Source organism: Ovis aries, chromosome 4, assembly GCF_016772045.2.
Source record: "Ovis aries strain OAR_USU_Benz2616 breed Rambouillet chromosome 4, ARS-UI_Ramb_v3.0, whole genome shotgun sequence".
In the NCBI taxonomy this organism is placed as follows: Eukaryota; Metazoa; Chordata; class Mammalia; order Artiodactyla; family Bovidae; genus Ovis; species Ovis aries.
In genome coordinates, this window is record NC_056057.1 from 108,308,710 (window position 1) to 108,321,502 (window position 12,793).

Below are 12,793 nucleotides of genomic sequence, written 5' to 3' on the forward strand. Positions count from 1 at the left end.
GAATTTCAGTATTCTCACTCGCCACCAAAGTGTTCTGAGATAAGAAATGCTAAAGAAATGAGATGGTATATAAGTCAGAATATAGATCGCTAAAATAGGAAGGACTGAGAAAATGTATATGCAGATTTCTGACTATCAGTGAATGGGCGAAAAATTCTAATTATGAAATGAAATTACACCTAATTTTCTGTAGCAATCATAAAGGCCCTAAAAATGTGGCCTGATTCAGTCAAGGCACAGACAGGAGGCATTTAGAATCAAACACAACTGAATGACTTGCTGGCATAACCAGCCTGGAAGCCATTTGGGTTCTTTTTGCTAATGTATAATTGAAGTGGAAGAGAAGGAAGCCAAAGGCAGGGAGAAGTATGAGACACAGGATAGAATTGCTGAGGCCGCATCTTGGACCCAAGGTGCAGTCTCAGAGTTTGATGTCAGTCTGTCTGAAGCTGACAGAATGGCAGGTTAAACTGATGGTGGCTCTTTGCTTCTAAAGGCAGAGAGGACTGAGACAGCAAGACACACCAGTTGGGCCAGGAGAGGATGCAGGTAGAGAGGCCATCTCAACATTTATTCTTCATGAAGACTGGATGGGCATGAGATCACAGACTTTACTCTCCTGGGCAGAATTCACAGGAAGCTAAACAAAGTCTTTATAGTCTATTGGACGATTTTGCTAAATAAAGTTTGTTGTTGTTCAGTCACTAAGTTGTGTCTGGCTCTTTACGACCGCCTGGACTGTAGCACATCAGGTATGCTTATCCTCCACTGTCTCCCGGAGTTTGCTCACACTTACGTCTATTGAGTTGGTGATGCCATCCAACCACCTCATCCTCTGTTGTTCCCTTTTCCTCTGGCCCTTAGTCTTTCCAGCATCAGGCTCTTTTCCAATGAGTCGGCTCTTCACCTCAGTTATTCAGAGTGTCGGAGCTTCAGCTTCAGCATCAGTCCTTCCAATGAATATTCAGATTTAGTTTCCTTCAGGATTGACTAGTTTGATCTCCTTGCAGTTCAAGGGACTCTCAAGAGCCATTCTCTTCTCCAGGGGATCTTCCCAACTCAGGGACTGAACCCGGGTCTCCTGCATTGCAGGCAGATTCTTTACTGTCTGAGCCACCAGGGAAGCCCAAATAGAGGTTGGGCATTTGAATGAAAGTCCTGCCCAATTCATTATTGATCAGCCAAACTTCCTTGACCCCTGGGGATTCCATTATCTCCTCTGAAGGATTTGGCAGTACCTACTTTTTAAAGTGAGATTATTACCTGGAATATGTGGCTAGAAATGATTTTGCATGCATCTTTATGATAAACTGCAATGCATCTCTGTCTCTCTGCATAAATCTACCTGAATTAGGTCCTATAAAGCACTTGGTTGTTGCTTTACAAGCAAATATGGGAGTTTCTGAGTTTTTTTGGTTATGAACACTTGCTTCATTTATGATCAATTTATTTTCCATACCTTGACTTAAATTTTATTCTATATAAACAAAAACTTCATTTCAATTAAAATTTCTATTGAAAGTTAAATTTCAGGGCAATATCTCTGAATGAAAATGTAACTATAATTAGACTTCTAAATTAAATTTAAAATTCAGCTTCTCATGTTACTATATACGTGAAAAACTCAACAAAAATGGCTAGGTGATTAAGGCCTATATTTCAGATGGGTAAATTTACACTCCTCTGCTTAGAAGATGGTAGTTTCTTTTGATATTGCATCCTTTAAAATGTGAAAAAAACAATTATCATTTTATTAAAAATATAAAGGAATATGTAAACGGTACAAGGCGTTGCTTTTAATTGTCATTATCCCTTTAGTCTTCTTCAGTCTAGAAGAGTTCTTCAGTCTCTCACATTATGACCTTGAAACCTCTGAAGACTATACCAGGAGATTTATATATCTTCAATTTACTTTTCTCTGCTATTTCTTTGTGATGGTTTCAGGTGATGCATTTTGGCAAGAGTATCACAGAAGTGATACTGGCTTTATTCTATTGGATGTTCCATGATTTTGATTTTTCCTTTTACTAATGATGTTTATGTTCATTACTTGATTAAGGGGATGTCTGCTAAGCAGTTGAGAAGTTGTTTCTTTAGCAAAAATCCATTTGGTTCTCTTGCAATACCATCCTCCAATGCTATTTTAATTTAGTGCACTCCACCTTATAACCCTGCAAACTGTCTCCAAATATGGTGTCAATGACATCTAAGGTTGCTGACCTAGCTGTATGTATTTACAGAGTTTTGAGGTCCTGTTAGCTTTCTTATTTGATTACTTAGAACACTTTTCTATCCTTTTTTTCTTGATACACAGTATCACTTCGCTTTAACTTATATGTAGGAACATTGCACATTAGTTTCCAATATCTCACTTTGAACATACACATTAATGTACAGAAAGTATATTTCTTCAAGTTTACACAACCCATTATCAGTTCAGTTTAGTCGCTCAGTCGTGTCCGACTCTTTGCGACCTCATGAATCGCAGCACGCCAGGCCTCCCTGTCTATCACCAACTCCCAGAGTTTACCCAAACTCATGTCCATCGAGTCGGTGATGCCATCCAGCCATCTCATCCTCTGTCGTCCCCTTCTCCTCCTGCCCCCAATCCTCCCAGCATCAGAGTCTTTTCCAATGAGTCAACTCTTCGTATGAGGTGGCCAAAGTACTGGAGTTTCAGCTTTAGCATCATTCCTTCCAAAGAAATCCCAGGGCTGATCTCCTTCAGAATGGACTGGTTGGATCTCCTTGCAATCCAAGAGTCTTCTCCAACACCACAGTTCAAAAGCATCAATTCTTCGGTGCTCAGCTTTCTTCACAGTCCAACTCTCACATCCATACATGACTACTGGAAAAACCATAGCCTTGACTAGACGGACCTTAGTTGGCAAAGTAATGTCTCTGCTTTTGAATATGCTGTCTACGTTGGAAGACTAATTGGAAAGATCCTTTTAGTCTTTATAAAAACAAAATAGAATTTATGTATTAGAACTATTTGTCTAAAATAAGTTGTTGGGAAATCAGATATAAAATGCAATTTTAATTCTCAAAAGAGATGAAGAAGTTGATGGGAGAGTAGGAAGAAAGTGGGATGGTCAAAGTAGACAAGGGGGGAAAGCTGTGTCCACATCTGCCATCATGAGTGGAGACTGTGCCTGGGTCTGAATGCCATGTGCATGAGTGCTGGGTCGTGATCACCATCTCTAGTCCCTCCAACAGGTATAACCAGTGGGTGAGAGTACTCAGCTCCAGAGGTTGTGAAGTAGAGAGAGCAGATGGAAGGTAGTGAACCTGGAAACTCCTGCTTGTGCCCTGTCCTTAATACCTATGTGATGCTGTCTTTTTTCTTCTCTGGACTTCAGTTTTCATGCTGTGGAGCAAAAAGGGAATATTTCAGGACTGCAAGATGCTGAGATGAGAAATAAGGCACAAGAGTAACACAAAGGGAGTAAAACAGAAACAGATAATCAAGATAACTTTTGCCTGCTTTGGGCTCACAGAGTCTTTAGCCCATGGACACATCTTCCTGCATCCCACACATTCACAAAGATCTGAGATTCCAGCCACAGAAGTGCTCTCTCTGCCTTCCTTCCCACCCCCACCCAAGGAACTGTCCATCTGTCCTCTCACTCTTGACACCTGTTAACTTGCTGTGTTCCTGAAACTCTTAGAGGTAAACGTTTCAGTCTGTGCTTCTGTTCCTGTTCAGAATGTGCTTAGAAGGAGATTCATTGTCAGAGAAGCAATGAGGAGACAGATAAAAAGTGCAGGGTTTAAAAAGTAGGAAAAGACAGTTAAAAAGGAGAATTATTGCCCATAGAAACATCTTTCATTCCTGCCAGGCTTCACTGAGGCCTGAGGAGCTGATGCTTTGCTGTGGAGACACTTCTGATTCAAGAAGATTTATAGATGCAGCTCATGAGGCCCTTATGCTTTAAAAACTCATAGAGCTGGGTGAAAAGAAATTATAGAACTACTGAAAAATATTTTAGTCTTGTTAAAATGTGTGTTTTTTTTTCTTTTAAAGGATCAAGGCTGACATGGCTTTCTCACTGAAGTACTATGAGAGTCATCTGCAGAGTTGGAGGTGGTGGGTTTCAACAGGCTTTTGAAAATTATCACAAGGGGCTCTCAGGTAAAGGCACATACAGGAGAAGGAAGAGGTTGTTTTGCACTAAAATACATAAGTACAATTTAAAAATTGAGCTGCCTTCTAGGAATGGAAAGACTCAGTCATGGGCTTGGGCTCCCCAGTGGCATTAGGAACACTATGCGCCTACCTGCTCACAGAACTCTGTTTCAGTGGGTGGGGCAAGGAGAAAATATTTCCTTTAGGCATACTAACACAAAATCAAACCTGTTCTTGCAGTGAGCTTCAAATGCTAGTAAGAGAATGTGATGACTGCAGTGGCAGAAGGCAGGAAAGCAGTTGGAAAAAGGCTGTCTAAAGAGACTATAAGTAGCAGTTTCCCTAAATATACACATGATTCACCATGTTCCATGGATGGGCTCTCAGGTTAGTGCAATTTGGGGCTCAGCTTAGGGCTGGGGGTGAAGGAGGGTTGATATCTTTAAATTTCAAAGATTATTAAAGGCTTCCTTCTGTGGCAGGAAACTCAAAGAGTATCTAAAGGAAAAATACAGTATGAACCCAAAATTAGAGCCCAAAGTGAAATATTTCCATTAAGAATTTAAGGGTAGAAGGATAAAAAGAAATCTTCCCTCATTATGAGATCCAAAGAAAGCTACTCTTAACATTAAAATTTTTCTTCCTTCTCCTCTTTTTAAAAACATATTTGCAAATTGCACTTAGTTAATCAATTATTAAAAATAAGTTTTTTATTTTTAAAATGAAGCTGTGGTACATATACACAATGGAGTATTACTCAGCCGTTAAAAAGAATTCATTTGAATCAGTTCTGATGAGATGGATGAAACTGGAGCCGATTATACAGAGTGAAGTAAGCCAGAAAGAAAAACACCAATACAGTATACTAACACATATATATGGAATTTAGGAAGATGGCAATGACGACCCTGCATGCAAGACAGCAAAAAAGACACAGATGTGTATAACGGACTTTTGGACTCAGAGGGAGAGGGAGAGGGTGGGATGATTTGGGAGAATGGCATTCTAACATGTATACTATCATGTAAGAATTAAATCACCAGTCTATGTCTGACGTAGGATACAGCATGCTTGGGGCTGGTGCATGGGGATGACCCAGAGAGATGTTATGGGGATGGAGGTGGGAGGGGGGTTCATGTTTGGGAATGCATGTAAGAATTAAAGATTTTACAATTTAAAAAATAAAAAACTTAAAAAAATTAAAAAAACATATTTGCAAATTGCACTTAGTTAATCAATTATTAAAAATAAGTTTTTGGAAATAATTGTAGATTCACAGGAAGTTGTAAAAAAATTTACAGAGAGTTTCTGTGTATTCTTCACCTAGTTTTCCCTAATGGTAACATCTTATGTAATTATAGTACAATATCACAGCCAGGAAACAGGCATTGGTACAATCCACAGAGCTTATTCCAACTTCACCAGTTCTGTATTCACTCTTCTGTGTGTATGTATATATAATTCTGTGCTGTTTTTTTCACATGTGTATATTCGAGTAACCACCACAGTCAAGATACAGAACTGCTCCACCAGTACAAAGCTTCCGCATGCCACCCCTTTACAGTCACATACACCCTAACAACATACAAATTTAATTTTTGCACTCTTTCACTGTTATGGCCCTAGGGAAATATTACTGAACAAGCAAAAATCCCTGGTCTATTGATAAAATACAGAAAATACAAAATTTTTCAAAATGAGTACAGGTGTATTTTGGAGATATTGCATGCTCAGTTTCAGACCGCCACAATAAAGTGAATATTGAAATAAAAACATAAACAAAACATGGATTTTTTGGTTTCCCAGTACACATAAAAGTTATGTTTACTTTGTACTGTGGTCTATTAAGTGTGCAATAGCAATATGTGTTAAAAAAAAGTGTGTGTGTGTGGATGCGCACATGCGCTCAGTTATATCCAACTCTTTGAGACACCATAGACTGTAGCCCACCAGGCTCCTCTGTCCATGGAATTTTTCAGGCAGGAATACTAGAGTGGGGTTTCCATTTCCTACTCCAGGGGATCTTCCCAACTCCAAAATTGAACCTGCATCTCCTGTACTGGCAGGAGGATTCTTTACCACTGAATCACTTGGGAAGCCCAAGAAGAAAGGCTTTCCCGCCCTTGATTAAAAAATTTTATTGCTTAAAAGATGTTAACCACCATCTGAGTCTTCAGGGAATCAATCTTTTTGCAGTAGTAACATTAAAGATCATTGATCACAGATTCCTATAATAAATATAATAATAAGGAAAAATTTAAAACACTGCAAAGATTAGTGAAATGTGACACAGAGACACAACATGAGCAATTGATGTTGGAAAAATGGTGCCAATAGATTTGCTTGATGCAAGGTTGCCACAAAACTTAAATGTATAAAAAAACGCATATCTGGGAAGCTCAGTAAAATGAAATATGCCTGTAGAAAAAAAATTAAAAGGACAGGGAAGCCTGGTGTGCTGCAGTTCATGGGAAGTGCAAAGAGTCAGGCATGACTGAGTGACTGAACAACAGCTGGAAAGAACTGCTCACGGGTGTGTTCATGATTTTAGGAAAGGCATGTCTCTACAAATCTAAGAAGCTATCTTCTGGGTTTCAGGCAGATGGGACAAAAAGACTGAGGAGATTGAGAGTAGGAAATACTAAAGATTTTTTTTAGATAATGAAGGCAGATAGAAAAGCAAACCAAAGAGCAAACCAAAACCAATTCCACTTTGCTCCTGGTGCTTAAGCTTGGAAATTGACTCTGGCAGGGACAGAAGGCAGGTGTTGAAAAATATCAGAGAGGCAACTGCTGACAGATAGGTTGAAGTACTTTTCCTGATTATCTGTGTGAATCATCCTTTTATAGGTCAAAGTTATGCTCATGTTGGTGCATTCAGGTTAAAGCAGGACAGTGGCCTGAGACCGAAGCCTTGAAGTTCCATGGGTTAATCTTTTTGACATTCTTTGAAGATCTCCCCCCTGTGGTTATAGCCTGGGCACAAGCTTTTTAAAGAAAAATCAAATAGACAAAAAAGGAAATTCATTGTTTATTTTTTTTCTTTCTTCTCATATAACAGAAAACTAGAAAGAAGAAAAATAGCACTCCTTTTGTTTACCAAGTTTCCACATATCATGCTCATCCAGTGTTGATAGCTGAAATTGCATGCGTGCTTAGTCACTCAATCATGTCTGGCTCTTTGCAATCCCATGGACTGTAGCCCACGAGGCTCTTCTGTTCATGGGATTTTTCAGGCAAGAATTCTGGAGTGGAGTGCCATTTCCTCCTCCAGGGAAATCTTCTTGAGCCAGGGATTTGATCTGTGTCTCCCATGCCTCCTGCATTGCAGGCAGATGATTTTCTGCTGAGCCATAGGGGAGGCCAAGCAACAGATGGAAACTTCAGCTAATTAAAGCTGAAAATGCATCTATTAAGGGGTACAAAATAACTCATAGAGTCTCTGAGAATCAGTCTTGGAGTCGACCCATGTCTTGCAGAAGGGTCAAACTCATTCTGCAGAACTGATCTGGTGAGGACACCACGCCAAAGTCTTCCCTGAGCCTGGATGGTGTATTGTGTGTTGCAGATACCCCTAGGGCAGTGTCATCACTACTGATTCTAGAAACCGGACTTGCTACTACTTCTAGTGCCAGACTCTTTGTTGTTCAGTCCCTAAGGTGTGTCCAACTCTTTGTGACCCCATGGACTGCAGCACTCCAGGTTTCCTTGTCCTTCACTGTCTCTTGGAGCTTGCTCAAATGGATTTCCACTGAGTCAGTGATGCCATCCAACCATCTCATTATCTGTCACTGCCTGCTCCTCCTGCCCTCAATCTTTCAGTATCAGGGTCTTTTCCAGTAAGTCAACTCTTCCCACTAGGTGGCCAAAAGTATTGGAGCTTCAGCTTCAGCATTTGTCCTTCCAATGAATATTGAGGGTTGATTTCCTTTAAGATCAACTGGTTTGATCTCCTTGCTGTCCAAGGAGCTCTCAAGAGTCTTCTTCAGCACCACCATGTGAAAGCATCAGTTCTTCAGCACTCAGCTTTCTTTATGGTCCATAAAGAAGCTTTGGACCATAGCTTTGACTAGATGGATCTTTACCAGCAAATGATGTCTCTGCTTTTTTAACACGCTGTCTAGGTTTGTCATAGCTTTTCTTCTAAAGAGCGAGGATCTTTCAATTCCATGGCTGCAGTCACCATCTGCAGTGATTTTGGAGCCTGAGAAAATAGTGTCTGTCATTGTTTCCATTTTTTTCCCCCATCTATTTGCCATGAAGTGATGGGACCAGATGCTATGATCTTAGTTTATTGAAAGTTGAGTTTTAAGCCAGGGTTTTCACTATCCTCTTATACCTTCATCAAGAGGCTCTTGAGTTCCTCTTTGCTTTCTGTCGTTAGGGTGGTATCATCTGCATATCTAAGGTGGTTGATATTTCTCCTGGCAATCTTGATTCCAGCTTGTAATTCATCCAGCCTGACATTTTGCATGATGTATCCTGTATATAATTTAAACAAGCAGGGTGGCGATATACAGCCTTGATAAACTCCTTTTCCAATTTGGAACCAGTCCATTGTTCCATATCTGGTTCTGTTGCTTCTTGACCTGCATACAGATTTCTCAGAAGGCAGCTAAGGTGGTCTGGTTTTCCCATCTCTTTAATAATTTTCTACAGTTTGTGATGATCCACTACAATCAAAGGCTTTAACCTGGTCAATGAAGCAGAAGTAGATATTTTTCTGGAATTCTCTTGCTTTTTCTATCGTCCAATGGATGTTGCCAATTTGATTTCTAGTTCCTCTGACTTTTCTAAATCCAGTTTGTACATCTGGAAGTTCATGGTTCATGTACTGTTGAAGCTTAGCTTGAAGGATTTTGAACATTATCTTTCTAACATTTGAAATGAGTGCAATTGTATGGTAGTTTGAACATCTTTGGCACTGATTTTCCTTGGGATTGGAATGAAAACTGACTTTTTCCAGTCTGGTGGCCATTGCTGAGTTTTCCAAATTTGCTGACACATTGAGTGCGACACCATCTTTTGGGATTTGAAATAGCTCAGCTGGAATTCCATCACCTCCATTAGCTTTAATCATTGAATATACTGTAAGATTTTATTTATATATAATTCTTGAAATGCTAAAATTATAGATAGAGAGAACAGATGGTAATAACCAGAGGTAAAGGAAGGAAAGTCATGACCAATCTAGATAGCATATTAAAAAGCAAAGACATTACTTTGCTAACAAGGGTCGGTCTAGTCTAGGCTATGGTTTTTCCAGTAGTCATGTATGGATGTGAGAGTTGGACTAAAAAGAAAGCTGAGCGCCAAAGAATTGATGCTTTCGAACTGTGGTGTTATAGAGGCCTCTTGAGAGTCCCTTGGACTGCAAGGAGATCCAACCAGTCTATCCTAAAAGAGATCAGTCCTGAATGTTCATTGGAAGGACTGATGTTGAAGCTGAAGCTCCAATACTTTGGTCACCTGATGCAAAGAGCTGACTCATTTGAAAAGACCCTGATGCTGGAAAAGATTGAAGGTGGGAGGAGAAGGGGATGACAGAGGATGAGATGGTTGGATGGCATCATCGACTCAATGGACATGAGTTTGGGTAAACTCCAGGAGTTGGTGATGGACAGGGAGGCCTGGCGTGCTGCAGTCCATGGAGTTGCAAAGAGTCAGACACGGCTGAGTGACTGAACTGAACTGAACTGAAGGAGAGGGTAGAGGCTGGACAGAAATAGATGTGGCTATAAAAGGAAAACATGAAGGATTCTGTGGTGATGGAAATGTTCTGTATCTTGACTATATAAATGCCAATATGTTATAATACTGTATTATTACATTATCATGTTAATCATGATAATGAGTATAACTCATTAAAATCATGCCACATGAGTATAACTACATAATTACATTATGTATCATACTATTTTATGATATTGTACTGTAGCTTTCCAAGATGTTACCATTGGGGGGAAACTAGTCAAAGGGTATAAGAGATACTTCTGTATTATTTCATATGACACATTGATTTACAATCTAAGTACAAACTTTAATTGAAGTTTGAAGAGGCATAGAAGTTTCATCCTTCTCTGTCGAGAATGTTGGATGACCTTATTGTTTTTCCATTTTTTAATTAATTGCTGATACTCTCTTTGTCAGCTTTTTGTAGATTTAGATTTCATTTAATATAAATATAATTTACTGGCTTAAATAGGTGATCATCTTTATTTTTATACAATTTAAAAGTTACTTTCCATTTATAGTTGTTACAAAATATTGGCTCTATCCCTCATGTTGTGCAGTATATCCTTAAGCCTATCTTCAGTTCAATTCAGTCACTCAGTTGTGTCTGATTCTTTGTGACCTCATGGACTGCAGCATGCCAGGCTTTCCTGTCCATCACCAACTCCTGGGGCCTACTCAAACTCATGGCCATAGCATCAGTGATGCCATCCAACCATCTCATCTTCTGTTGTCCCCTTCTCCTCCTGCCTTCAATCTTTCCCAGCATTAGGGTCTTTTCCAGTGAGTCAGTTCTTTGCATCAGGTGGCCAAAGTATTGGAGTTTTGGCCTCAGCATCAGAGAAATGCCGGCAAATCTGGAAAACTCTGCAGTGACCACAGGACTGGAAAAGGTCAGTCAGTTTTCATTCCAACCCCAAAGAAAGGCAATGCCAAAGAAGGTTCAAACTACCACACAATTGCACTCATCTCACACGTTAGCAAAATAATGCTCAAAATTCTCCAAGCCAGGCTTCAACAGTACATGAACCATGAATTTCCAGATGTTCAAGCTGAATTTAGAAAAGGTAGAGGAATCAGAGATCAAATTGCCAACATCCACTAGATCATCGAAAAAGCAAGAAAGTTCCCCCAAAAATCTACTATTGCTTTATTGACTACACCAAAGCCTTTGACTGTGTGGATCACAAACTATGGAAAATTCTTCAAGAGATGGGAATACCAGACCACCTGACCTGCCTGCTGTATGCAAGTCAAGAAGCAACAGTTAGAACTAGACATGGAACAATAGACTGGTTCCAAATTGGCAAAGGAGTATGTCAAGGCTGTATATTGTCACCCTGCTTATTTAACTTATATGCAGAGTACATCATGCGAAATGCTGGGCTGGATGAAGCACAAGCTGGAATCAAGATTGCCAGGAGAAATATCAATAACCTCAGATACACAAATGACACCACCCTTATGACAGAAAGCAAAGAAGAACTAAAGAGCTTCTTGATGAAAGTGACAGAGGAGAGTGAAAAACCTGGCTTAAAGCTCAACATTCAGAAAAGTAAGATCATGGCATCCGTGCCATCACTTCATGGCAAATAGATGGGGAAACAATGGAAACAGTGACAGGATTTATTTTGGGGGGCTCCAAAATCAATGTAGATGGTGAGTGCAGCCATGAAATTAAAAGACTCTTGCTCCTTGGAAGAAAAGCTATGAACAACCTAGACAGCATATTAAAAAGCAGAGACATTGCTTTGCCAGCAAAGGTTCATCTAGTCAAAGCTGTGTTTTTCCAGTAGTCATGTATGGATGTGAGAGTTGGACTGTAAAGAAAGCTAAGCACCAAAGAATTGATGCTTTTGAACTATGGTGTTGGAGAAGACTCTTGAAAGTCCCTTGGACTGCAAGGAGATCCAACCAGTTAATCCTAAAGGAAATCAATCCTGAATCTTCATGGAAGGACCGATGCTGAAGCTGAAGATCCAAAACTTTGGCCACCTGATGGGAAGAACTGACTCACTGGAAAAGCCTATCTTACACCCAATAATTTGCACCTCCTCTTCCTGCACCCATGTACTGCCCCTCCCCACTTCTCCCCACTGGTAACCGCTGGTTGGTTCTGCATATCTGTGAGTCTGCTTACTTTTTGGTATATTCACTAGTTTGTTGTATTTTTTTAGATTTCACATGTAAGTAACATGATGCAATATTTGTCCTTTGCTGTCTGACTTGACTTAGTATAAATGCTCTTCTAGACCATCCATATTGCTACAAATGGCAAAATTTTGGTTTTATTTGTGCCGAGTAGTAGTTTATTGTGTATATATACATACACATATATATCACATCTTCTTTATCCATTCATCTGTAGATGGACACTTCGATTGCTTCCGTATCTTAGATTTTTAAATCTGTCTATGTGATGCTGTTGCTTTTAGAGCTCAGTGGCACCCCACTCCAGTACTCTTGCGTGGAAAATCCCATGGACAGAGGAGCCTGGTAGGCTGCAGTCCATGGGGTCGCTAAGAGTCGGACAGGACTGAGCGATTTCACTTTCACTTTTCACTTTCATGCACTGGAGAAGGAAATTGCAACCCACTCCAGTATTCTTGCCTGGAGAATCCCAGGGACGGGGAGCCTGGTGGGCTGTCATCTGTGGGGTCGCACAGAGTCGGACACGACTGAAGCGACTTAGCGGCAGCAGCAGCAGCAGTGTCATGAGACATGTACTAGAATGTCTGTCATACTGGCCATGCTCACAGAACCCACGAAACCATGTGCATACATTAGGGGACTAAAGCACATCTCTCCTGTCTCTAGGAGAAGAAATAAGGGCGTCTGGAGCTCAAGGGAGAGAATTGGTGTTTACATTAGATTTAGAGGCAGCCCCTGTCAGTTCTTCCTAGATTGGGACACTGAAGGTTAAACTTTGGT

General features: G+C 40.2%; 1 protein-coding gene across 1 annotated transcript in view; it reads left to right on the top strand.

Annotated features, from left to right (window-relative positions):
- The window catches only part of LOC101116903 (olfactory receptor-like protein OLF3), a 211,943-nt gene that overhangs the window by 150,384 nt on the left and 48,766 nt on the right, over window positions 1-12,793 (top strand). The window contains exon 5 of the mRNA XM_060415177.1: window positions 4,028-4,090. The gene's annotated coding sequence lies outside the window, so the exon portion shown is untranslated. The remainder of the gene's footprint in view (window positions 1-4,027; window positions 4,091-12,793) is intronic.